The sequence below is a fragment of the Carassius gibelio genome, chromosome A6 (assembly GCF_023724105.1).
Source record: "Carassius gibelio isolate Cgi1373 ecotype wild population from Czech Republic chromosome A6, carGib1.2-hapl.c, whole genome shotgun sequence".
NCBI lineage: Eukaryota > Metazoa > Chordata > Actinopteri > Cypriniformes > Cyprinidae > Carassius > Carassius gibelio.
The window spans coordinates 2,120,497-2,147,253 of NC_068376.1; the positions used below are offsets into that span (position 1 = coordinate 2,120,497).

A 26,757-nucleotide genomic window follows, 5' to 3' on the forward strand; every position below is an offset into this window, starting at 1 on the left:
ATAAACATATTTAGATATCCAGTTTACCTTAAAATAAATAATTTATTTAGTTTTGTTAATAAAAAGTTTTAAACTACATTACCCACAAGCCTCCGTCGTTCTATCTATAGAAAGGCAACACTAGGGGGCTGTTTTTGTAGTTCATTGAAGTTATGCTTAGGGTTAGGATTAGGATCTCGCTAAAGATGTCATTTTTCTCAAGATAGCAACACTTCATTGTTGACTTAATATATTACTAATGTGATGATAGGAGCAAAACATACTTTTTAACATGATGCGCTGTTTAATATGGGTTAAAAGATAGTCCAACCACAGACTGTCCTGAAAAGTCATAGCCAATGGCATCTAAGCTGAGCAGCAGCGTCACACTTCCTTATCCATGTATGACAGATGTCTTTCGTTTTTCGGCTGAAGGGATAGATTCGGTTAACAATAGATTAAGCTTGCTACTTATTAGATTCTGTTTTATTAACGTCTTCACCTTCCTCCGTTGTTCAGCTTGACAAAAATTGGGCAATATTGATGTGCACATGCCCAGCAGTCGCAGTTGTATCCAACAGATAGATTCCTCTCATTAAATATAAGACACATTTTTAAGATTTGTATTTTTTTTTTTTGACCAAAGACAAATATATTTACTAATCAAATGACGTGCTTCTAAAATTTACATTGTATATTACATTGTGTTTTAAAGTTAAAATTGTTCACATTTGTGTTTCTGTGATTTACCATTCTCTACCATTTGAACCCTAGGAATAAAAACAGAAATTATAAATTAATGAATGAATGAACAAATAAATACATAAAGCATAATAAACATGCATATTTTTGTAAGGATCTTCCATTATTTATTGATATGTCAAACTCATTTAAAGACAACATGCCCAAATTACTACACTGGATCCTCTGTCACCAAGCTCGTTTTTGCCACCATAAAGAATAAAAAGGCAGTTATGTGGTAAACATTAACTATTTTCAGTATGCAAATGAAAATGCTTTTATTAAAAAACAAAACAGTAAATACAGTATGTCTTTCAGAGAACACTGGAAAAAGATCAATTTTATTAAAAAAATTAAATTGACCAAAATGTTATACAACACAATGTAAATGTTTCAAACTCACAAAAAAACACCATGAAGACATGCATGTCAAGTGTGCAATATCATCTATAAAACTCAATCAGCACAGCATCAAATAAACACTGATTGTCTGAACAATGGAAGACAGAGAAAGTGTTCAGGAAAACAAACACCTGCTAGCTTTGACAATAACATCATGAATTCACTTCATGACTGGAGCTAGGGGATGACTGTGTATGAATATCTCCTTTACTAAAACTCTTAATTAAAGTCTAAAAAGTTCACTGTATGAAGCTTGAAAAAGAGAACAAAATGCTTTATCAATACGAAAAATACTATTTTTAACTATTGTTTTCATCACTGGTTCTGTAATGTATTCATTATGAGCTTATAAATAAAACAAAGTTACATCTTCTGCAAAAATCAAACCACTGCAAAGTCTAATCACTGATCCAGGGACCATATCTGTGTGTGTGGGGGAAAAAGAGTTAACGAGGTGAGTCCTTGTGCATGATGGAGAACTGCAGTGTTATCCTCAAACAATCCTGTAAAACAGAAATATTACATTACATTCAACTTATACATTACACTGTGTTTTGTTTAGACCATAAAAGCAGCCTCTGTAAAGATGCTGTAAAATTAAATGTTAAATGAATCCATTATTGAAAGCAAGTAATTAATAACAAGCTATAGTCATATGAATTCTTTTGATAGTGTCAGATGAGACCGTCCTGGGGCTTGTACAATATCATACAAGTGTTAAACTGGATTATTAAGACTGTGATGTGTTTAGTACAGTATGTGAAATATTGATAATTAGATATTAAAAATCTCTTTAAACACATAAGTGTCCCATAAGGCAGTGGCTCCCAATCCTGGTCCTGGAGAACCCCAACACTGCACATTTGAGATGTCTCCCTGATCAAACACACCTGATTCAACTCATCAGCTCATCAGTGAAGACTCCAAGGCAGATAAGAGAGACACCAAAACCGTGCAGTGCTGGGGTTCTCCAGGATCAGGATTGGGAAACACAGTCATCAGGTCATGAAAAGTTCGACACACACTTGTGGTTATCATGCTCACTCAAACACTAGGCCAAATACAGGAAAGACTTCAAATAAGTAATCAAGTGGTCAAGTGAAAAGATGGCAAGTGTGGGTATTTGGACAGTGCAACAGTTTAAGAAACAACAAATGCTGTACAAATTATAACAGCAGGAATTTTTGATAAAAGAGACAAACTATCACAGACTTACTGCTGCAAATATCTGCCTCCGCAGCTTTCTGTCTTCTCCATTTCTGAAGGAATCCCTCTCCAGAAACACCACTGGGCTGACTGCCTTTACGTCTTTTCAGCTAAAAATATAAATAATAAAAAAGGGGAGAGAAAATAAAATTGAATTATATACAGAATGTTAATAATGATCTGTGAGCAAAATATTTATATATATATATATATATATATATATATATATATATATATATATATATAAACTGATATGAATGAACTGCAAGATGGAAAAATACATGTTTTATTATTTATTTTTAATTTGATTTTTTTTTTTTTTTTTGGATTCACATTAAAAGGTATTAAAAGCATGGTACAGAACACATGATTACTGTGATATCTGTCATATAAAAGCACATAAAAACACTAACATTACAGTGATACAAACATAGCTGGTTTGGTGATTATTGTATTGTTGTATTGATTATTAATATATCATAGTAAAACTACAGTTACAGTTACTAATGTCCCATTTACTGTGTTTTAACTTCACATTTCATTTATTACTATTGTGTCGTGATTACCATGATTTTACTACAAATACAACTTACATCATTGATCCTGAAATTAATAATAATATAAAACGGATCGAAGGTCTATGGCACGTCACGTGACAGATAGAGTTTAATCACACTAATTAGCAGCTGTGTTCATTTATTTAAACGCAATGAAACTCAAAGACAGCCGCGGATGACCGATATAATACAGCGATTAAACATATGGCACTAATCTGATTAATAAAGAAGACAGAATACATTTGATAAAAGGCATTAAAAGAGCGTATATACGACTACTCACCCAAACTGTGGAACTGATAGCAAGTATCGCGCGATGTGTGCTGAATGAGACTTCTTGAACGTGATTTCATAGCGATAAACATCTCATGTCCTCGTGTCGAATTCTGACGCCAAAAGTTTCCCACTGAAAGCAATGAAGGTCGTAGTGCTTCGATAGTCGACGCCGAGAGGCACATTTGGCGTCATAAAAGTGACGCTAGGGGCGCTTGACCATGCTTCGGTTTTTGACGCCTTTGGAGTGAGAATGGGTTGTCCAAACGCACAAGTAAAAACAACTGAATGTTCTAGCCATTCATTAGTAACTTATAAATGCACGCATTATAATTTATTTTATTATTTTATCATTTTTTATTTTGGAAGCAATAGTTGGTTAAATGGCTTGAAATGAGAAAAATAAAAAATGTCACTGATTACTTACCCACATGTCGTTTGAATCCCATATGATTTAAAAAAAGAAAAGTTATGCAGAAGCAGTATCTTCAGTGTTATGTCAGTGTTCAGCATCATTTATGACAAACACAGCATACTGTATCTTCAAGTGGAATATCTGCAAACACTGCTGTACAAGATTTTTGAATGTTCTTTTCTGAACACCAAGGCTGAATTTATTTGATCAAAAATACAGTAAAACAGTAATAAAGTGAAATATTATTTAAAATATTTAAATACATTTAATTTATTATTGTTATGCAAAGCTGATTTTTTTAGCAGTCCTTCGTCACATGATCCTTCAGAAATCATTTGAATATGTTGATTTGTTGCTTCTAGAACATTTATGATTGCTACCAAAAATAATTGTTAGCTCCAAATTATTTTGAAAAATAATATGCACATGATTGTGAATGAGATTTGAGAGCAGATGATGACAAAATTTTCATTTTTGAGTGAACTATTATTTTAACATGATCCTGCAAGCAATAAACATTCTCAAACACACAAACACACACACACACACACACACACACACACTGATAAAGACAGAAGAGGGAGAAAAGGGAAAGAGTAAATGATATGGACTCTGGTGGTGACAGATAGAAGCTGTTAAAAGGGGTCAGACTCTGTCTGTCGCAGTCATAAACCTGACCCCTCATCAGAGAATGGGACAAGAGAATCCAACAAGCTCAGTAACACCTGGAGAGAGGTGTGAGCTCTGGGATACCTCACATTAAAACTGCTGATGCTAACCAGACAGACCAATGAGAACCAATCCTGGAAGGAAAATTACAAAAATATATCTAATATATCTAAATTCTAATAATGTATTCAAAATATGCATCATATATACCATTGAATCATGGTACTTAAAAAATTTATGTTTATATGGAGATACACAGATCAAAATTTTGGGATAAATTAGTATTTTTATTTAGCAAGGATACATTAAATTGACAGTTAAGACATTTATAATGAAGATTTCTATTTTAAATAAATGCTGTTATTTTGAAGTTTTCATCAAAGAATCCTGGGGAGAATTTTTTTTTTAATAATAGGAAATGTTTCCTGAGCAACAAATCAGCATATTAGAATGATTTCTGAAGAATCGTGTGACACTGAAGACTCAAGTAATGATTTAGAAACTTCAGCTTGGACCACAGAAAAAAATTAAATTGTAAAATATTTTCAGATAGGGAAGTTATTTAAAATTGTAATTATAATTCACAATATTCCTTTTTTCTTTCTTTTTTTTTTTTTTTTTTTTTTTACTGTATTTTGGATTAAATAAATGCAGCCTAGGTGAGCAGAAGAGACTTTCTTTTTTTTTTCCAAAAACATTAAAAAGCTTTTGCTTAGTCACATGATTGACTGTTTCAAATCTCTAGTTCAGTTCCTCTGCTGTGTCCATGTGTGTGTTGGCATAGATTTACTGTAGGTTATGTATGAGAGAGTGTTATGAAAGTGTCATGTGCTATTATAATGCCTCCCACATATAAATTATCATCCATAAGTGGTCTTAATATAGAGTAATTAACCTTTTCTTCAGCTGCTCAGCAGTCTGTGAAGTATCAGCAGCAGAACCACAGGGTTTGTTATATGATAAAGGCTGTAGTTGTCTCAAAAAAGATCAAATTTCAGATTAAATCCAAAAATAAAATTGGTAGCAACAAACAAAAAAGAAAAAAGAAGCAAAAGAAATGAAACACAAAGAGAGCTTTCAACACTGTGATATTATATTCAGATATCTGCATGATTTGTGGTATCATGATTTAATGTCTGCAGCACAAACAATGCTGGATGTTTTACTTTCTGATGTTTATTTATTAGATTTAGGGAGTTGTATGAATTATTAATCCTAAGAATGAGTAACAGTAGCAATTCTTTGACCTTCTCTAAATCTGTGTTCAATGCTATATACATTGCACTTCGTTAATAAAAAGCAGTTTGAGGTGACATTGCTTCCAAATCCCTGTCAATGCTAGTGGTACCTTTTTCTTTTTGCTTTCCAAAAAATGCCAGGATACACAAACAACTTGAGATGCGAGAGGCTGAAGGGAGCCATCACAGCCTCTCAGACACAGCATGCAGAGCCCCGAGTGTATGCTGGAAGTGTGTGTGTGTGTGATAAATGACACAGAATCATTTCATGCTTTGTTGCACTCGCTCCCAGACACACAGATGTGTGTGTGTACACAGTCAGACCGGCTCTATTCCAAACTCTAGTGAGCTGACTAGCAGAGTGATTATAGTTAACTAAATCATTACATAAAATGAACAATAAAACAAAGATAAAACAGCTGTAAAATGTCTAAAGCTCTTACTGAAATAAACATGAAACCAGAAGTAGAGTTTAGCATTAACATGGTGCAAAGCTTATGATGTGGTACTTCAAGTCTAATATTTTGTATTTGATTTGTTTATGAAAACTCTTTTCATCAATATGATGTACATTTTAATACAATGAAGAGCTTGTTAAAATACATTCTGTGATTGTTATATCATAAAAACTATTTGAAAAAAGATTAATCTTACCGGTTCCTGAAGCTGAACTGGACTTTGTGACATCAAGGTTTGAATACAATACAACTTTAATATAACTTAGTTTGCACTGGATAAAAGCCTCTATCTTTTGAGGGAGCATACATATAACCCCTTAACATAATGCCTATGTAGTGAGCACACTAGGGTTTGGGACAGAGTCTGTTTTGACTGCTCTCCCAACACATATACATATACACTAAGACTTCCACTTACCCCTTGCCTTTTTGCATTCCCAGGTATTTCATTTTCCAACACATATGAAAACATACAGAGAGAGAGTACAAGAATCCAGATATGAGATAATCAAAAACCTGAATATAAAAAAATAACAACAGCATGTCAAAAAGTGTAACCAAACGTACATAATCTGTCTTATGACCTCTGGTTTCTCAGTTATAGCCAGAAGCACATAACACATGCACACAAACAGCCTCATAATGCAGTGTTTGAGCGTGCCATCTTCATGAATGGAGTTAATTGCATGTGAAAATTACCATCAGGCACCATCTGTTATGTAAATGGACTGTGATTGTTTCCTTAAGCACTTGCCAAACATTTATACCACTAAAGTCATGCTGAACATATCACAAACCTGCATCACGAAGGGTCAGCTTCATCGGCGCCATCAGCTTATTATTTATTTATTTTTATTTATTTTTTTGTGGTGGGGAAAAAAATTTAATTGCAACATGTAATCTCCTAGAATTACTTAGAAAAAACTCACAGAAATCGTGATGACATCAACATTTCATAACACATTTTTTTTCAATCCCTGAGCAATGACTGACTTTGTGTCTTTATTTCCATCCTGTTCATTCTCTTGCTATTGTATAAATAATCATTTAAGTACATAAGATTTAAGCACATTGCCCAAACTAGAAGACAGTTTTGACAGTTTTGGGTGCCAGACAAAACACTGGTTAGATACTGTTAACAGGTTTTGGGTATTAGACAACTTTGCTGACTGGTTGTTCTGTTACCAGACAAAATGTATATTTTTTGACAGGATCTGGCTTCAGTGGCTGGATCTGATATTTCTGGTATGGAGGCATGATCTAACACCTTTTATAAAAATACAACAAAGTCATATTCATATTTTAAATGTTACAGAGTTTAAAAGATGTTTTTGGAAATGATGCAGATATACTCAGACAGGACCAGGTTGCTTCTCTCTGAAAAAGCTCTGGTCACTCAGTATTTGAGCTAGTATTTGAGCAACACATGTACTGAAATGAATGAGTATCCACACTGAATGAGAGCTGTCAATCAGAGCTGAGTCTCCAAATAACTCTTACATAACTCACCAGACATGCTCAGAGAAAATCGCATGCATATTGCCATAAAAAACTGTGCTTGACATGCTCTTTTAAGAGCAACTAGACCATATAATTAGAGTGCAGAAACCCTAATGAGTGTGTGTTTGTGTAGGCATGTCTTATCTCTGGCCAGAACTGTTTAACAGAACCTTTCCTTATTTTCCATTATTCACCACAAGACAAAGCATAAAACAACCGGGCTGCTGTCACTTTAAATGTCTTTCCTCAGGCTGCCTGTTATCATATAAATGGATATCAGTTTGTGCAGAAGACAGTTCCTTTCTCTGAGTCACATGTCCAAGTGCTTTCTAACACACATGTATGTGAATCAGTGATCAGGCCGAAGGAATAAAATGTGTGTGTGAGTGAGCATGTGATACAAGTGTCCAAACATAGAGCCTGTGTGGTTGTATGTATGAAGAGAGAGAGAGAGAGAGAGAGACAGAAGGAGAGACATAAAGCACTGTGTGTGTGTGTGTGTGTGCGCGCAGGCAAATCGAGTGAGATTCCCACTTATTAACCTTGGCTTGACCTCTGCTTTTGATTATGAGCCGAGAGGAATACCAAATGATGAGGAGCAGACTGCTTATGTCTTTACAGAGATTTATATTAATATCTAAATGAGGACATATACTGTAAAAAAAAAAAAAAAGAAAGAAAAAAGTGGTTTTAACAGTAAAAAAACTGTAATAATGCTACAGTAAAAACCTGTTAATTGGTAAACAATACGTTTCTGTACTATAAATGTTGAGAAAACTGTGATTATATTTAATGTAATTTTACAGTAAAATATTGTTAAAATTACAGTTTTTGGAAGTTTTACAGCTATCTATCTATCTATCTATCTATCTATCTATCTATCTATCTGTCTATCTGTCTTTCTGTCCATCCATTAACTTAATATAAGGTTATAAGTACAGCCTGTAACTGTCTGTATAATATTCAAATTAAAAAAGTTAAGCCATTTAAAATATTAGTAATATAGGTATATAATATAAGATAACCTTTTAGATTTTTTAAATTTTAGGTCAAAACTATTATCTAAGTTCAGGAGTAGCACTGGTGTGAATATAAAGATGAACCGTTCACATCCTCTGCATATTATTGATGATTTAAATGTAGGATCACAAAAAGGTCTGTAAAGCATCTCATGATGAGAGTAATATTATTGTATGTCCTATCAGGATAAAACATCATGACATTTAGTTTGTTCAGAGGGGGTTTGATTTTTGCTCTAAAATTAAAGTTCGCCCTGAGCTTCTCAGAGCTATTTAGGCAATCAGCAATCTACTAAATTTTAATCTGATATTTTATATTTGATTTGATTTCAATTAATGACCATTATTTTTTATAGTTTTAGTTAACAATATAACAGCACTTAGGAAAAAATATGTGGTATCCTTTTAAAAGGAACATCTTTGTACCTTATTTACCCCCAAATGATGCATATTAGAATGTTTTTTAAGCCTCTTTTTTAATGTTATTACCTCTATGGTTAATGAGTACCTTTAAAAAAGACAGCTTTTGAACCTTTATTTTTGAGAGTGATATATACTGCACAGTATGCAGTTAGCAGTACATAGTATTGCATTCTGAGTCGCCACAGTGAGAACTCATCACACACATGGACACAGATTTTTGCACAGAGCAGCTTCAGTCAGCATGTGACAGAGAAGCTCAGAGAGCATACAGAAGGCATCTGTGACGAGAGGAAGGTTAAAGATATACAGCCCTGGGGAAAAGAGAAATGCTATTCAGTCACCACTCATTAGCTTAATATTTTCCTAGCATGATTACAGCAATCATTGTCTGTTCCCCTCCAACCCCACAACAAAATACCCCTCATTTTGGCGCCTGTGTAATGGCTCCATTTTGTTGTCATGGAAACAAAAATATTTTACCCCCATCAGCCCATGGTTTCTGAATCTAAAGTGTGCATCTCGTGTCCTCTGAAACAGAACATTTCAGGGCTCTTAACAGACAAAGTAATGATGCTATTCCTTTTCATTTTATACTTGTGCATCTATCCCACACTTTGTCAAGGCATGTTAAAGGAATAAATATGGAAATTTCCTCCTCCAAGATATAGATGAGTTTGTTTCTTCATGGGAATGGATTTTGGAGAAATTTAGCATCACATCACTGACCAACGGATCCTCTGCAGTGAATGGGTGCCGTCAGAGTCCAAACAGCTGATAAAAACATAACAATAATCCACAAGTAATCCACTGCTTTGGGCTAAAAAAACCGATTCCTCTATCTATAATATTTTTCCAGTGAAAAAGTCATCTTATCTGAATCAGGAGGGAAATCTGCACAGATTTCAGATTTCTTTGGGATCTTTCTGCATACATTGTCCTCACTTGTGCCATCTGAATGTCATGCTGTCCCTTGAAGCCTCAGTGCTGACTCGGCAAAGCTGAAAAGTTTAAATAAGATAAGAGAGAAAGTACATTAGTCTTTCACAAATAGGGAAGGTTAGAGAGCTCTGTGCTTTTATATTTGCACAGGTCTCCATCTCATTGATTTGTACTTCAAGAGGTGATTAAAGGCTGTGAATTGTCTTTCCACCACTCAATACTCAACAAACACCAAATAATGTGGATCGACTGAAAGAAATTTAAGAAACAAAACCAAATCTATACATAACATGGACAAACTGAATACTATGAAATACAGAAACTCAAATAAACTGTTTAATTTCACATTATTATGCTAATAATACAATTTACAATGAAAATGTTATTAAATTAAAAAGGACTTAAAGATTTCAAAATTTTTACTAGTTTTAGATTGAGTCACACTGTTATGTGTATATTGTGCATATTGCCGATACTTGTATACAGTGTATTATAAATTGTGAATTTTTAAGGTAATGTAAAAACAAAAACAATAAAAAAAAAACATCTAAATTGGCTGACACTTGAAGTCAAAAATATTATTTGAATATTAAAAAGTAATTTGTATAAAAGCAATTTGTATGAGTTAGAACAGGTAGAAATTGATCCTTGAGTTAAAGACCAGCTACATGAATAGAATGCATATTTCTTTACAAGTCTACAACATTACACAGCAGTGAAAACAGCCTGAGGCTCAAACAAAAGGAGCATTTTCGTGACCATCAGGAGATTTTCGTGACCATCATGTTCAACAATTCTTTTTATCAGACTGGTGCATTTCTTTTAAACATGCCAAAAGAAAAGACTTCTGCTACAAGTGCTGATAGCAAAATGTGATGTAACCAACTGAAAACAGGTCAGAGTGTTGAAAATTACTGCCACCTTTTTACCTTAACGTAACCTTGGTTCCCTTAGATAAAGGAAATGAGCATTGCATCTCTGACACTTATGGGAAAACTAATTTTACCTCCAATTCTTGAATCAATGGCACTTCAACTCACCGAAAGGGTAGGAGCTGACCGATATAGAATAAGTTGGCTCTGAGCACCATTTCATCAGAATCTTTCGACTGAAGTGACAGTCATTCACGTGCAGTCTTATAGCAATAGCAAGGCAGCCTATGCAACGACTGTTCCCTTATCTCAGGGAATAAGGTTACGGTATTAACTTGAACAGTCCCTTTCTAATGGTCTCTCACTTTTTTCAACTGTCATTTATGGTGAATGCATTCAATAGTCCAGTGCTATATGCAAGTGCATATACCCGGCAGGGACGTCCAAGTTATAAAATCTTCTGAAGATGACGGCGACGACTAGCCAGCAGCCGCACAAATATCACCAATAGAAACCCAGATGGACCAAACCTAGAAGGAGGTCATTCCTCTGGTGGAGTGGGCCCTCACTTAAATACTGCACTGCAAGCCTGCTAAGGCATAAGCCAGAGCTATAGCATTGACTGTCCAGTGAGTCTCTGCTTTGTAATCATCAGCCCTTTAGAGTTGCCTTTGAAGCATACAAAAAGCTGCTCTGAAAGTGGCTTAAGATCCAGAACTGGACAGAGTGGATTATCACCCTGTTCACCTTCTGAATTGAGGAGCGCTTGGAGGGTGATGACTTGTGCTCTGAACAGAGTGGACAGCAATTTTAGAAGATAGCATTGTCTCGGTTTGAAGATGAGTCTACAGTCGTTAGGCCCAAACTCAAGACAGGAAACACTGACTGACAGTAATTGCCGGTCACCCACTTGCATGACCTATGCTGAAGCCAGAAGGAGGGTGATAGGGGCGAAAGGAGGGATAGATAAGTCCCAAGTTGGCAGAGTATGAGGGCAATGGAGATTTAATCTCTGAGCTCCCCTTAGAAACTCAATGACTAGGTCGTTTCTGTTGACTTACTGGCCAGCCACGATTTAATGATTCGCTGTGATGGCTGCCACATATACTCTGAGCATGGAAGAGCTGCGCCCCTTTTCCAGCAGCTCTTGTAAAAATGTTAGCATACAGGACACGTTGCATGATGAATCCTGGTTCCATGCTGCACACCAGATAGAGAAGACAGACCATTTAGGGGTGTAAAGATGTCTTGTAGATGGAGTTCTAGCCTCTAAAATGGTATTAGTTACACCATGGGGAGCTGCAAAAGACTCTTTTGGGCTAAAGATCAATAGAGCTGTAAAAGTAGCCATTTGATCAAGTTAATCTGTGCAGATGCCATGGTTTCGTGCAATTACGCAAATGTCAACAAATCAGACTTCAGTATAAGAGTTATTTCCTCTTAAGTGTCAGCCATGCAACAGGAAAGACTGCTCAAAGGGGAAATATAATAATACATACAATATAGAGGAGACTGAGACTGTCACACTTTTTAGCACAAGAAAAAAAAGATACTGACCATTTCCACCCTTAATGCAAAGAACAAAAGGTACAATATTTGGAGTAATATGTCACAATGCTGCCAACTGCTATTAAACAGCTTATTATAATATTTTAGCAAAATGTAAACACTATAATAATTATTATCTTGTAAAATGGAATGTAGAAATATCAAACCATTGTTTTGCCAGAAAATATTACAATAAATCATCTATATGAATTATATTTGTGTAAAAAGTACAGTAACAACTAGCTCCATTCACATCTATTTGAATTTCTAAATGTGATAGCAAATGCCAACATTCATCCTGTTATTATTTCCTGAATCATAAGCTGAAATAAACTTCTAACAATACACACCTACACAGATCCATCAACATTTGGGTTCAAATCACCTCTGAACCCTATTTCATGTCATATCCGCTCACATGTCTTAAAATTATTTCAAATAATTTTCCTTCGCCACAGTTGAGCAATTTAACTGTAAATAATTATTTCATATAGCATTTAAATTTGGTCAAGGCAGATAAAGTTACAAGATCATCTCCAACAAGGGTTAAATGGATGCTAAAAGTGTTTTAGTGGTTTAGAAGTGTTTAACAGATAATACATTCGTGATAGAAACCACAGGCTGTATTATGCATAGAACACATTTTATTATAATATTATTTTAAAATAATAACAATAAAGAGGAAAACAAAAATATAAAATAAATGATAAAAAACAAATTATTATTAAATTAAATTACTAAATAAAAGGAATAAAACTATATATACTTTTAGTATATAATGTAATATAAACTACACACACTCACACACATGTGAATACAGAAAGAAATACAGCTCTGTGAATATAAGGATGAATGAATTAGGGCATCTCATCTCTCTCAGTCATTCACCCATAAATTTTGTCTTTTTCTCTCATTCTTCACCAGAATACAAATCTGAAAAGCTGTATCCACATTCAGTCAATCTCTTCTCCAAACCCCAGGTGGGATCTGACTATCCCATAATTTCTCCGACTCAATATCTGTCATCCCTCTCTCACATCATTCCCTTTTCTGTTCCTCTTCATGTGGAGAACACATCCTTTATCTGGACACGTGTGATTTCATGTCACACACATGCACTCTCACACATGCTCAGTTTCCTTTAGTACATCATTTTATTTAATTCAATATAGATATCAAGTAAGAGATTACAGTTGTCATTCTGTTTGTAGCACAGAAATATAAAATAAAATATATCATAGATCTTTCTGACAGAGAGAGGATAGACTCGCAGCTCATCTCAATCCTCATTTCACACAACCTTTTCCCTCAGAAGTTTTTCATCTGTTTACTGAACAAGTTTAAGAAAAAAAAAAGATTAACTATTTTGAAAAAGAATTGAGCAAAAGAGACATGCTGTATAATATTTATTTAATAAAAAATATTTGCAAGTAAATAGTAGATAGACAATGTATTATTTTTTTAAAGGATTTTTTTATATTTCCCATTCCCTTATATTTACTGTAATACAACTATAATATCTGTGGTGGTAAGATTTTTAATGATTTAGAAAGAAATCACTCATAGGCTGCATTTATTTGAACAATTATACACTTAAAGCAGGAACTTTGTGAACTATTCTTGCAATTCAAAATAACTATTCTAATTAAAATAAATATATTTAAACTGAAATTAATTCCTGTGACACAAAGCTGTATTTTCAGCATCATTCCTCCAGTCTTCAGTGGCACATGATCCTGAATGAGAAATATGAAGAGTGAAATATGCTGATTTGTTGCACAAGAAACATTTCAATGATTATTATCAATGCTGAAAACAGCTTAATATTTTATGTGGAAACCATGATACATTTTTATCAGGATACTTCATTTAATAAAACGTTTGAAAGAACAGCATTTATTTGAAAAAAAAAAAAAAAAACTTTTGTTACATTATAAATGTATTTACCGTCACTTTTGATAAATTAATCTAAATAAAAACATTAATTGAAAAAAAAAAAAATTATCTTACTGACCTCAAACTTTTGAACAATAGTCTATGCTTTACATGGTGTTGCAATATTCTTGGGTTTGTGTAATGCAACATGGAGATTAATACATTTCCCTTTAAAAACAATAAAGTACATATTGTACTCTGTATTCAGCAAACACTTTGGTGATGCAGTGCAGTTATTAACATGTGCGGGAGGCATTCAGGAAAGCAACCCTGGCTCATGTTTCAGAGACTCGTGTTGAGTCATTGAGTGGCTGCTGTTTTCACCAGACTCTGTTTTAACTCTTAGGGTGTAATGCTCTTTTAATAGAGTTCTGATAAACTAGCGCACTGCTCTCTTTTCATCCCACATAGTTAATGCAATGGCAACCTAATGATGATGGATACCAGTGCACACTACAGCACTAAACATCCTCGTTAAACCACTCGCATAAATTCAGCCGGGACCAGTTCTAATGATTGGCCAATATGGAGACATGCTTCTGTAGAAGATAAAGAGGTTAGTTACAGCAACTTTGTTTTGTAGTCCAAATTAACTGAAAGCTATGATGCTACCAGCAAACCCTGAAGAAACTGACATTGTGTGGAACCGTGAAGTCGATTCAACTGCTCAGAAAACTGGAAACTAGTTTCCTTTGCTGACCTTGACAGCTTTTACATAACATAAACAGTGTGAATATGAGAGCCCCTTTATTAACCACTGGATAGAGGAAGCAGTGGGTTGCAAAAGAGACTAGATATAAGGCAGAAAGAGTCAGAGAGAGGCGTTTTCTCGACTGTCACGACTCTCTATAAATTCAGATAATCAGTGGCCTGCGCACTGTCCCAAATCTTTCACTTCCTTTGAGTAATTCATTTCTTGTTGACGGGTCCCATTCCTTTAAAGCTGTGTGCATTCGATGGTTATCTTGTTTAAAGGAAGTATTTTTCTCTCGCCTGCCTCGCTGAAGAGAAGCCCTCAATCTTGGTGCTATCTTGAGGACAAAAATCTCTGTGATTAGAAACTAAAAAACCCCTGCTCTGCTCCAGCATTCTCATCTAACCCAGACACTGATTCGTCTCAACCTCATCTAATCTTCCGAGCTTTTAAAAGACATTTCACTACAGTGGATGAGCGATGGATGACAAGAAACAACAGCGTCTGAAACAGGATTTCTGTTACAGAGAACCAACTTGATAAACAACTATCACATACTGTTCATCTGTACTGTACTGTTTATTTGATCAAAAATAATCGTATTATTACAATGTAACTTTCCTAAGATTCCTAAAAATGTTCTCACAAACACAAATGCACAAACATAAACCACACAATTATATTTGAATATTTGCATATTCAAGTATTTTCTTTAAAAAAAAATGTGTACAGCAGGGATTGTATATTTGTGCATAAATATAACACCCTCGATTATTCTTTTCTGTTTGTAGTCTAACATATATTCACAAAAGAGGAGTGTACATAATATACATTAAATTTTATTCTATTCCTAGATTAAATGCACTTAAAACACAAATGTACATACACAGACAGCCACATTCTATTCTATTCTATTCCTAGCCAAAAATGTGCTTAGAAACACAAAATGCAAATACATAAACCACCACATCCTATTCTATTCTTAGATTAAATCTACTTAAAAACAAATTTACATGCACAGACCTTCACATTCTATTCTATTCTATTCTATTCTATTCTATTCTATTCTATTCTAAGCCTGAAATGTACTTTGAAACACAAATGCAAAAACACAAACTGCCAAATTCTATTCTATTCTTAGATTAATTGTACTTAAAAACAAATGTACATATACCGACCTTCACATTCTATTCTATTCTATTCTATTCTATTCTATTCTATTCTATTCCATTCTATTCTATTCTATTCTATTCTAAGCCTAAAATGTACTTTGACACACAAATGCACAAACATGCTACATTATATTCTATTCTTAGATTAAATATAATTAAATACAAATGAATGTCTACAGACCTACACATCACATCTATTCTATTATAAGCCTGAATTGTGCTTTGAAACACAAATGCTCTAAAACAAACCACCATATTCTATTATATTTTAAGCATAAAATGGACTTAAAAAGAAATATATCTTCACAAACCACCTCTTTCTATTTTATTCTACACATTGATATAGACAAAATCTACCCCACTGGATTATATTATCTTAAATTGTACTTAAAATGTACTTGTATATGTATGTATACAAACCACCACATTCTATTCTATTCAGTTATTTTCCTAAAACATACTGAAAACACAAATTTATATACAAACCATCCAGTTCTATTTTATTCTATTCAATTCTATTCTATTCTTTGCCTAAAAGTACGCACACAAACCGCTCCATTTTATGTTATTCTATTCTAGCCTCAAATGTTCTCAAAAACGCAAATGCATTTTCACACACAACCACATTCTATTCTATTGTTAGTCACAAACAATGGCATGGATATAAAGATGCACACACACAAACAAATGCATGAACACAATCTTATACAACACACTTGAAACCAGTTGACCTTTTCTGTACATTATCATTACAACACAGCTCCGCTGCCATCATTCAGGAGATATTCCTGCATCTAAACAGATAGTCACATGTCAGGCCTGTAGGATGGGAAAAGCTGAGAAAACACTGAATTAACTGCTTGAAAATGCCCTGCAATTTGCCAGGTGCAGCAATTATTTGTTTCTATGGCAACCAGGCAGGATATTTTTCTATCTTTTCACAGAAGGATGAGAGGATGGGGTAACCCAAGACCGCCCGCATCTTCTCTGTTTTTGAAATTGTGCATTCTGCGTAGTCAAAGAGAACTCCAAAAACTCATAATAAACCCCAGGCACTGTAGCTGAGTGTAATTTGATTTTCAAGGAACATGATTGGATTTTATGCCCTAAACTGAATAAGAAAAAAGTCAAATGCATCCTTAAAACCAATTTACACACAGATGCAAATCTGAAAAGGCTGTTCTCGAGTTTTAAACTTAAATGTCACAGTAAGTTTGTGACCCACTTATTAAAACTTTCAGAACTGCTTGCACTCAAAACTGCCTCAAGGCATCCCCGGAGAATCGCCAAAAGCAAGGTTTCAGTTGTGATTTATGACATGTTTATGATTAATCGATGCAAATACAACCTTTAATATATATCTTTTAACACATAGGGCCCTATCATACACCCGGCACAATGCAACACAAGGTGCAGCACAAGTGTGTTTGAATGTCTCAGTTGAATGTCCACTTCTGAAGCCAAATTTTATCTATCTATCTATCTATCTATCTATCTATCTATCTATCTATCTATCTATCTATCTATCTATCTATCTATCTATCTATCTATCTATCTATCTATCTATCTATCTATCTATCTATCTATCTATCTATCTATCTATCTATCTATCTATCTATAGATTCACTATAGACCCCTGAGAAACAATTCCACTCATTCTCTACAATAGGAGAGGAAGAATTGTATAAACTTGTTAAACCATCTAAAACCAACTACATATTCGACCCTATTCCAACTAAGCTCCTAAAAGAGGTGCTTCCAGAAGACATAGATCATTGTCATTAGGATTTTCCCCCATAACCTTCAAACTGGCTGTTATATAAGCCCCTCATAAAAAAAACAACACAACTTGACCCCAAAGAACTAGTTAATTACAGACCAATCTCAAATCTCCCTTTCCTGTCTAAGATACTAGAAAAGGTAGTATCCTTACAATTATATTCTTTCTTAGAGAAAAATGGTATCTGTGAGGATTTCCAGTCAGGATTAAAATCGTATCATAGTAATGAGACTATCATTGGAGTTATAAATTACATGCTCTTATCTTCTGATCGTGGTGGTATCTCTCTATAAATGCTATTGGATCTTAGTGCTGCATTTGACACTATTGAACATAACATTATTTTGAATAGACTAGAAAACTTTGTTGGCATTAGTGGAAGTGCATTATCATGGCTCAAACCCTACTTATCTGTAGCAGTGAATGAAGTGGTGTCATATCAATCACAACAGCAGTATGTAGTACATCAAGGCTCAGTACTAGGGCCATTACTTTTCAAAGCTTTACATTTTACCTATTGGAGATATCATCTGGAAACACAGTGTTAGCTTTGACTGTTATGCTGATGACACTCATCTCTATATTCCTTCACTTCCCGGTAAGATTATTGTAATGCTATATTGGGTGGTTGTTCTGCATGTTTAATAAACAAACTCCAGCTGGTCAAAAATGCAGCAGCTGGAGTTCTTACTAGAACCAAAAGTATGACCATATAAGCCCGGTTCTGTCAACACTGCACTGGCTTCCTATTAAACATCATATAGATCTTCTACTTATAATGCCCTGAGTGGTTTATTAGTCTGTTTCTTTCTTATTCCAAGGTCACCGTAGCCACCAGATCCAGTCTGTATCCAGATCAGATGATCACTGCAGACACCCGGATCCAGTACATATCCAGCCCAGATGGTGGATCAGCACCTACAGATGACCTCTACAGCCTTGAATGTCAGCGGAGACCAGGACAAATAGATGAGCTCAGGAGACAGATCCACAGTGAAGACCTTGTCTCCTAAACAGCCACCGGGACAGGACCACAGGAACCAGTTGAGTCTTCTGCAGAATGGGATTTTGCTGCAGCCTGGAATCGAACTGCTGGTTTCTTCTGGCCAGAGGAGAACTGGTCCCCCGACTGAACCTGGTTTCTCCCTAGGTTTTTTCTCCATTCTGTAACCGATGTAGTTTCGGTTCCTTGCTGCTGTTGGCTCTGGCTTGCTTAGTTGGGGACACTTAATGTCCAGCGATATCGTCGACTTGATTGCACAGACACTATTTCAACTGAGCTGGATGATGACATCACTGAATTCAATGATGAACTGCCTTTAACTGAAAAGTTAGTGTTTACTATTTTCATTTTGCATTATTGATACACTATTTTCTTATTTAATACTGTGAAATGTTTTGACACAATATGTATTTTAAAAGCACATACAAATAAAGGTGAATTGACTTGACAGTCGTGTCCAACAATGATTGACTTTGTTCTCACTCAACGGAATTGTGTGTGTGTGTGTCTTTGTGTGTAGGTAATGCAGCCTTGCCATGAACTTTTGTACAAATCTGAATGATTTAGTTTTTTTCCATTCCATCAGATCAGAAGACAGGAATGTAGATGAGTGACAAAATGAATTCTTCTCATAAACTGCCTCAAGATTATCCCCAGAGAATAGCCAAAAGCAAGGTTTCAGTTGGGATTTCTGACATGATTCATTGATGCAAATACAACCTTTAACAGACAGGTCGAGGAAAAGTTCATGCCAGGTTCTCAAATTGTCAAACTCATGTATTAAATTTTTTTTTTTTTATGTGCAGAAGGGTTTTGTCTAATATGAGCCAAAATCATAATTAAAAGAAGCAAAGACTTGTGAGAAGAGAGAAGTGTGCATTGAATTTTATACATGAGTTTCACAATTTGAGTTGAATTACTGAAATAAATTAACTTTTCTTCGACATTCTAATTTATTGAGAAGCACCTGCATATCTCCTTTAATATATATATTTTATCACATACTGTTTTCATTTCATTTTAGCCCTGACGGTGATTTCAACTTCATTTTATTGTCATTCTTCTATGTAAACAGTATACAGAAGAATGAAATGTCGTTTCTGACGAACCAAGGTGCAAAGACACTGACAAATAAAGACAGTATACACACACGTGTTCATAACAACAGGGATCAGACAAAAGAGCACATTAAACATGATGAGCACAATACATATAACAAGGCAGTGTTAAACACCTTTTCCCAAATCAGCTCATTTACCTATAAAAAAAAAAAAATTGATTTTACTACAAATAAAATAATAATTTTTAAGATCCATGTCTGTTGATTGTTACTGCAGACGTGAACTATAATGTTTATGGTCTTTTCGGGCTGGATAAGCAATATTAATTGTGAAGCTCAGTGTTGACTATACAGCCTTCCAGGCACATGCACACATATAGACATCAATGGGGGCTTGAGCACCTGCCCTTTATTCCTCGAGAGAAAGTTGCCTTTTTCCTCTGAGTGTTTTTATTTATTTATTTGTATAAAGGAATATATGTATATGTGTGTGTGTGTGTGTGTGTGTGTGTGTGTGTGTGTGTGAGCTTTCCCTGTCAAACCCTTTCAAAAAACATCAAAATGACTGTCGAGTTCCGATGCCTTTCTATCCTCCCCATCTCTGCAGCACAGCAGTCAGAGTTGCCATGTCTATAGTTTATATATAATATATATATACACACACACACACACGACAAAAACAACAAAGTGAAAAGAAATCTGAGACTTTAACAAAATCTTAATATAAAAAATAAAAACTATTATACCTCAATAATACTAAAATAACAGCTTTATGGAATCATCACTCATAATCATCATCACTATTTTATTAAATCATTACTAAGTCACATTTCTGATGCCATCATTCTTTTATAAAAATGCCTATATTTACTAAATATTTGCATTTCTTATCATGGCTTTCTGATAACATTTGGGGGAAAAATTCCATCTTATGCTAATATTCAGGGACTTAAATATAATTAAAACTAAAAATAGCTAACATGTGGTATTATTATGTTGATGTGTTCATGGGGGTCTTGGTGGTGACACACTTCACAACTGCCTATTTACTTATGCCTAGCAGAAAGATGTTTATTTATTTTGCAAGGCACTTAATACTAAGTATATTGAATATTGTGAATTATTAACATGCATATGTTCCTGATTACTCTTAGTAGGAAAGCCATATTGATTCAGAGCATTTGATTGGACACAAATCTGTCAAGTGCAACATGAGTCATTAATGCTTTCAACCATTTTGCTTGAAGAAAAAGGATTGTAAAATTGTTTATGTATAGACTATCTCAAAGACTGAAAGTTAAAAAACTCTCATTTTGTTTTCATGGGGTCTCTAATAGGAGGAATATGAAATAAACTAAATATATATATACATATATTATTAATTAATAATAATAAAACCCTTCCTCAACTTAATCCGATGATGGTAACTTTGGACCCTTGTGTCAGGCTATTGTTATTTATGATTTGTTTGTAATATATGACCTTGCACATATGCTAGCAGTCTTTCTCTCAAATCAGAGAGCTCAGGCCTTTCATGATGTACAGTGGGAGTATAGTGTGTTTCAGCGCTTCCTAAAATAAGCTGAAAATGGGTCGCTGGTTACTCCAGCAGCTAATTCGGCTGAAGGAAAGAAAATAAGATAATCCCTCGCTATCCTGTAGAAGGAAAAAAGAATTACAGTGAAATGTGAACGGCATAGGAGAGCATCTGCGGAGAGCTGATAAGACACACAAACACACTGAACAAAGGCAGGGGAAAAAAGCGAGGATGAGAGAGGGTAAAGTTCAGAGGTCACTGGTAATAGTGTATTAACACCAGACATTGGTGATGCGTGAGAAATGAAAGCCCAGAGAAAATCTGCTCAGATGTTGCTCTTTCATTGCTCAGGAGGCATGATAGTGTTATCAGTTATGTTTCATTTAGGTATCAGCTTTGCCTCAGATGTTTCTCCTAAAATGAAAAGTAAAATACACTCAAATGAGACAGTTATAGACATACAGTTCACACACGTATGAAAGCAGACACTGGATCCTAACTTCAAAAGGTACACCCTTGTACCTTATTTTCACCTCAAACACTCTTAAAAATAAAAGTGCTTTTTGTCTAAATGGTTTCATGAAGAACCTTTAACATCGGAAGAACCTTTCTGATTCACAAAAGGTTCTTTGTAGCGAAATAAGGTTCTTCAGGTTATAAAAAGGTAAGAAACAAATAGTTCTTTAAAGAACCTTTGACTGAGTGGTTCATTGTGAAATCAGAAATGGTCCTTCTATTGCATCACTGTGAAGAACCTTTTGAAGCACCTTTAATTTAAAGAGTGAAGGTGTATACAAGCACCTTAAATTTGCATATTACTGTATCTTGTGAAAATGTCCCGCAACAGTAACAGCTTTTGATGCTAATAAGTTATAGTATTAGAGATATTTATAGGAATCAGAGAGGCAAAGAAATGCAATGCATGACAAGAATGGAGATGATCTCCAAAAAGACACAGAGTGATTGGACAGCAGGAAGTGGCATATTTTAATTGTGTGTGTCACACATTCAGAGCAGTCCTGTGTAAAATGGGTGTGTCTTTGACATCACAAGCATCTAGGGTTCCTGTCATCTGATTGGCTACAGCACACGCCACCATTACGCCACTCTTCTAATGGATTCACCACGCATATGCTAATGTACATGTTAATGCTAATTACTCATGCAGTCTTCCTACCAACACAACAGCTTGTACTAACATTTAATTACCATGGAATACTTTTGGTTGGAAGTAGCGTTCAAACAATTGGATTATTTGACAAGCCACAAAATCAAGTAATAATATGATAATATTCAAATCAGAGGAAGGACAGACATTATAATGATGGGATGTACATACACAAGGAATATTTACAAACCTAAAGCAAACCTATTAAAAATATCTAATATTCTAATGTTTTTGTCTGGAACCATGAATAGCAATGATTAATCGTGAGATTAATTTTGTGCACAAACTGCATAGAAAGGCAATATTTCCATTTTAGGTCAAGGACTTTTGTTTCAAAGTAATACAAAATTTATTTGGCTTTAAAGGTTACTTGACATTCTTAAACAGAATTTTAGAATTCAAATAAGTGCTCCCTGATGCAAAGGCTTTAGACTCAAAGATAAACCTCATCCTGACCAAAATCTATAGCAGAAATCCATGCATGCTTCAAAAAAAAAGTAAACCCAGAATGCAAAAAATAAATAAATAAATAACAGAAAAAGTAAAATCAATTCTTATTATAAATACATAATTCAAATCTAGAAAGTATAGTAGTTTAATCAGAATACGTATGGACCCTATATATTTTTAGACTTACTAGAATATTGCTTGGCAAGCTGCTAACATTAAAATCTAATGCAAATCAACTGTGAGGCCTATTTGTGAGCTGCTGCCTAAAGCTTTCCAAATCAGTCACTTTTGCCTATAGGCTGCAAATGACAAGGCAGCTCACTGCTGTGGAACAGTTATAGAGTCGGAAACACACTCCATGATTCATGCTCTCTCACACACACAAAGACACTGAAATTATCTCTTTTTCTGCCCAGCAGGGAAACCCACTTTTTCATCCCCATGGCAACCATAAGAATGGAAAAGGATGCCCATGATGTCAATAAGAGAAATGGCCTGTCAAAGTCAGTCATTGTCTTGTACCGAGTGCAGCTCAGGATTCAGTGTCTCACATGGACAGGTTAATCTTGCCAAACACATAGCTAGAATCAGCATACATGCATAATTACAACACATTTGAGCTTGCATCATTGATTATACAACTCACTGTACACATAAACAGTCAACATGAAAGACAAAATGCAACCCATTTTACTTCTGTAATATGACAGATTTCTGAGTAAAATGTAATATAAAATATAAAATATAGACTACAGATTAGAGGCTGAACAGGGAGGGATTTCAGACATAAAAAAATGTTGTTTCTTTTTGTTTGATTTAAAAAAAAAATTCCACTGAAGAACAACTTATAATATGGGGCGGGGACATTCATATTACACACATTTTAGCATTAAAAAAGTATCTAGAAAAACTGGAAAGCAACTGAACAATATGAGCACAAAAAAAAGTGACAAAATGACATAATATAAAATTATTTCTCCTAAAATTCAGTTTCTTAACTCCCATGCATTGATTGCATTGAGTGATGACGCATTAGGACAACCCATAAGTTAGCATCACCCTGTTCCCTTGACAAAAGCCAGTAGGATTTTTTCATTGGCTCTTGGATTATTAAAGAAAATAAGCTCTGCATCCAACAACTATTTATGATTTTTAGGTGGTGTCAATGTAATTTCATGGGCAAAAAGTTGAATTATCTATAGTCAATAATATAGTGGTGTATGAAGCACAGCTCACAAAGAAAGTCACTTTCAAACCAAGCAGATTTCAATCGGTCAATAAGGTGAGTTTGTGTGAGCTATGAAATGCAATACGTATTGGGAAAATTTTTGTTCTCACACAAAATTCTTGATCACATGTATTTCTACTAAAATTACTAGATTTTGCCAAAACATGGTTAATGTAACCGCACTTTACACATTTTGTTCATCATAAAATCCATCATACTTGGACACAACATGTATACATTTTGAAGCCTAAATACTGGTCCATTGGTTGTCAAAACAGAAATTATTTAAAACTTGACACAATATATACTCTTAAAAAATACAGGTTTTTTATTGGCATTGATGGTTCCATGAAGAACCTTAAACATTCATGAAATCTTTCCATTGCACAAAAGGTTCTTTACAGTGGAAAAAAGGTTTTTAGATTATTAAAATGATCTTTACAATAAGAAAGATTTTCTTTTAAGAACTGTTGAGTGAAAGGATTTGGGGGAACCTAAAATGGTTATATGGTGAAAACCTCTTTTTGGGATCTTAATTTTTAAGATTTTAATGCTGAAAAAAGTGATATTTGAACAAGCAAAGGCATCCATATACGGCATGTTTACATACATTGATAAATCAAAAAGTGACATGGCGTTTAGCCAAGTGTCCCATACTAAGAATTTGTTCTCTGCATTTAACCCTTCCAAGTCCACACACACAGCAGTGAGTAGCAAACACACACACACACACACAAACAGAGAACAGCCATTTTTTGCTGCAGTGCCCTTGGAGAGGGGGATTCGGTGCCTTGCTCAAGGGTCTCACCTCAGCCATAAATTGAGGGTGGAAGAGAGCATCATCTCCCATCTCCACAGGCCAGAGGAGGGCTGTCATAGAAACAGTCCATCTGAGGTTAAAGATCCGAAGAGAGTTGGGCCACTGAAATATTGGGTCACCACTGAACCTTTATTCTGCCATTAACATTTGTCCACATTTGCTAGGGTGCTCTGTGTGATTGCTAGATGATTGCTTACTGGCACAAGTAAAATAAATAAATACAAATCTTTCAATAACTTTTTGTTATTAGGACTGCCTATGCATAGGGCCTTGGATCTTGTGCAGCGCCCTTGTCTGTATGCTACACAGCTCCATTAATCAATTAATGGATATGATTGCATCATGCAGATATTCTTCCCCATGGATTATCCACAGAAATTCAGTGGAAACTGGAGTTGCTGAAAATGCAACTAGTTTGAGGTCTTTTCAAATCCTTAGCCCTATATATGAGCAACAGTAGTGACCACCAACAAAAAAGGGTGAAAAGCTACATTATACTAAAGTAAATATGTTTTTACATAAACCGTCATGTCCTTTTTACAAAAAATGTATGTTAAAAGTGCATCACACACAAATAGCCTATACTCCACATTCACTCTCCACACGACTGCAGTCTGGCCGCCCAGATGCGTCTCTTTAAGATGATAAATGCCTTTGTGCTCCGCCGTTAAACATCTCTCTATTGTCTTTATGATTATGGCTACTCTGATAACAACAATATTTCTGTTCATTGGCTTCCCTCTGCTTAGAGTCGGTGTGGTCATTAATATTGTCAGGACAGCTGATAGCGACCCCACAGCCATTTATCAAAGCAAAAACTCACTAATCATATGCACATACGACCTGGGCATTGATATCACTACAGCTGCAATAACTGACAGCAGAGGAAAGCCCAATGCAGAGAGATCTTCAGCTGACCTTGAGATTGAATCTCTGTGTTTATCTCTGTGAGAGTGCAGAACGGGCTGGAAACAAGATGAGACCACACATGCTGTCGTATATATGATGTTTGCACTTAAAGTGGTGTGTGTTTTCTAAATGCACGAGCTTGTTGTGAACAATCCATCCATGCATATCATATATGCATATTACTTTTTAAAATTTTGTTTTGACCTCAGTAATCTTAAGCAAAATACAACTCCATCTTCCAGTGAAAAGACAGACTTCTTTTTGGTGGTATATGCCAAATTTCTCCAATCATTCTGTTCACTTAAACTCCGCCCCTTTCTTAAAATTAAACAGTAACTCGCAATTAAGATCTGCCTTGGAAGTCCCTGTCCTACATATTTGACTTTTTATGTATGGAAGCTTGTTCCTGCCGTGGACAAAAAATAAATAAAGGTAACTGTGACTTTCTATCTCACAATTCTGAGTAAAATTGTGAGAAAAAATGTCAGAATTCCAGGATATAAAATCAGAATTTGATAACGTAAACTCGGAAAAAAACTCAAAAATAGCAGAGAACTGAATTGTGAGACAGAAATGGCCTTCCACGGATGTACGTCACAATGCAGAATAAAAGATCTGTCACTGTTTCAATTTCAGTGCAACTTGAAAAAATGTCATACCGCTACTGAAAAAAACAACAACAACAAAAAACAGCTTAAACCAGTCTAAGCAGGTCTATTGGCTGGTTTAAACCAGCTAGGTTTTGGACAAGCTTGTAAATCA

The 26,757-nt window shown here is 34.8% G+C and overlaps 1 long non-coding RNA gene across 1 annotated transcript; it reads right to left on the reverse strand.

The window, feature by feature from the left end:
* Window positions 1-964: 964 nt before the first annotated feature.
* LOC128015125 (uncharacterized) lies at window positions 965-3,416 on the reverse strand. The gene is made up of 3 exons (XR_008183799.1): window positions 3,169-3,416; window positions 2,339-2,438; window positions 965-1,625 (listed from the first exon to the last, which is right to left on the reverse strand). It is a non-coding gene; the product is annotated as an uncharacterized LOC128015125 (long non-coding RNA).
* Window positions 3,417-26,757: the final 23,341 nt, after the last annotated feature.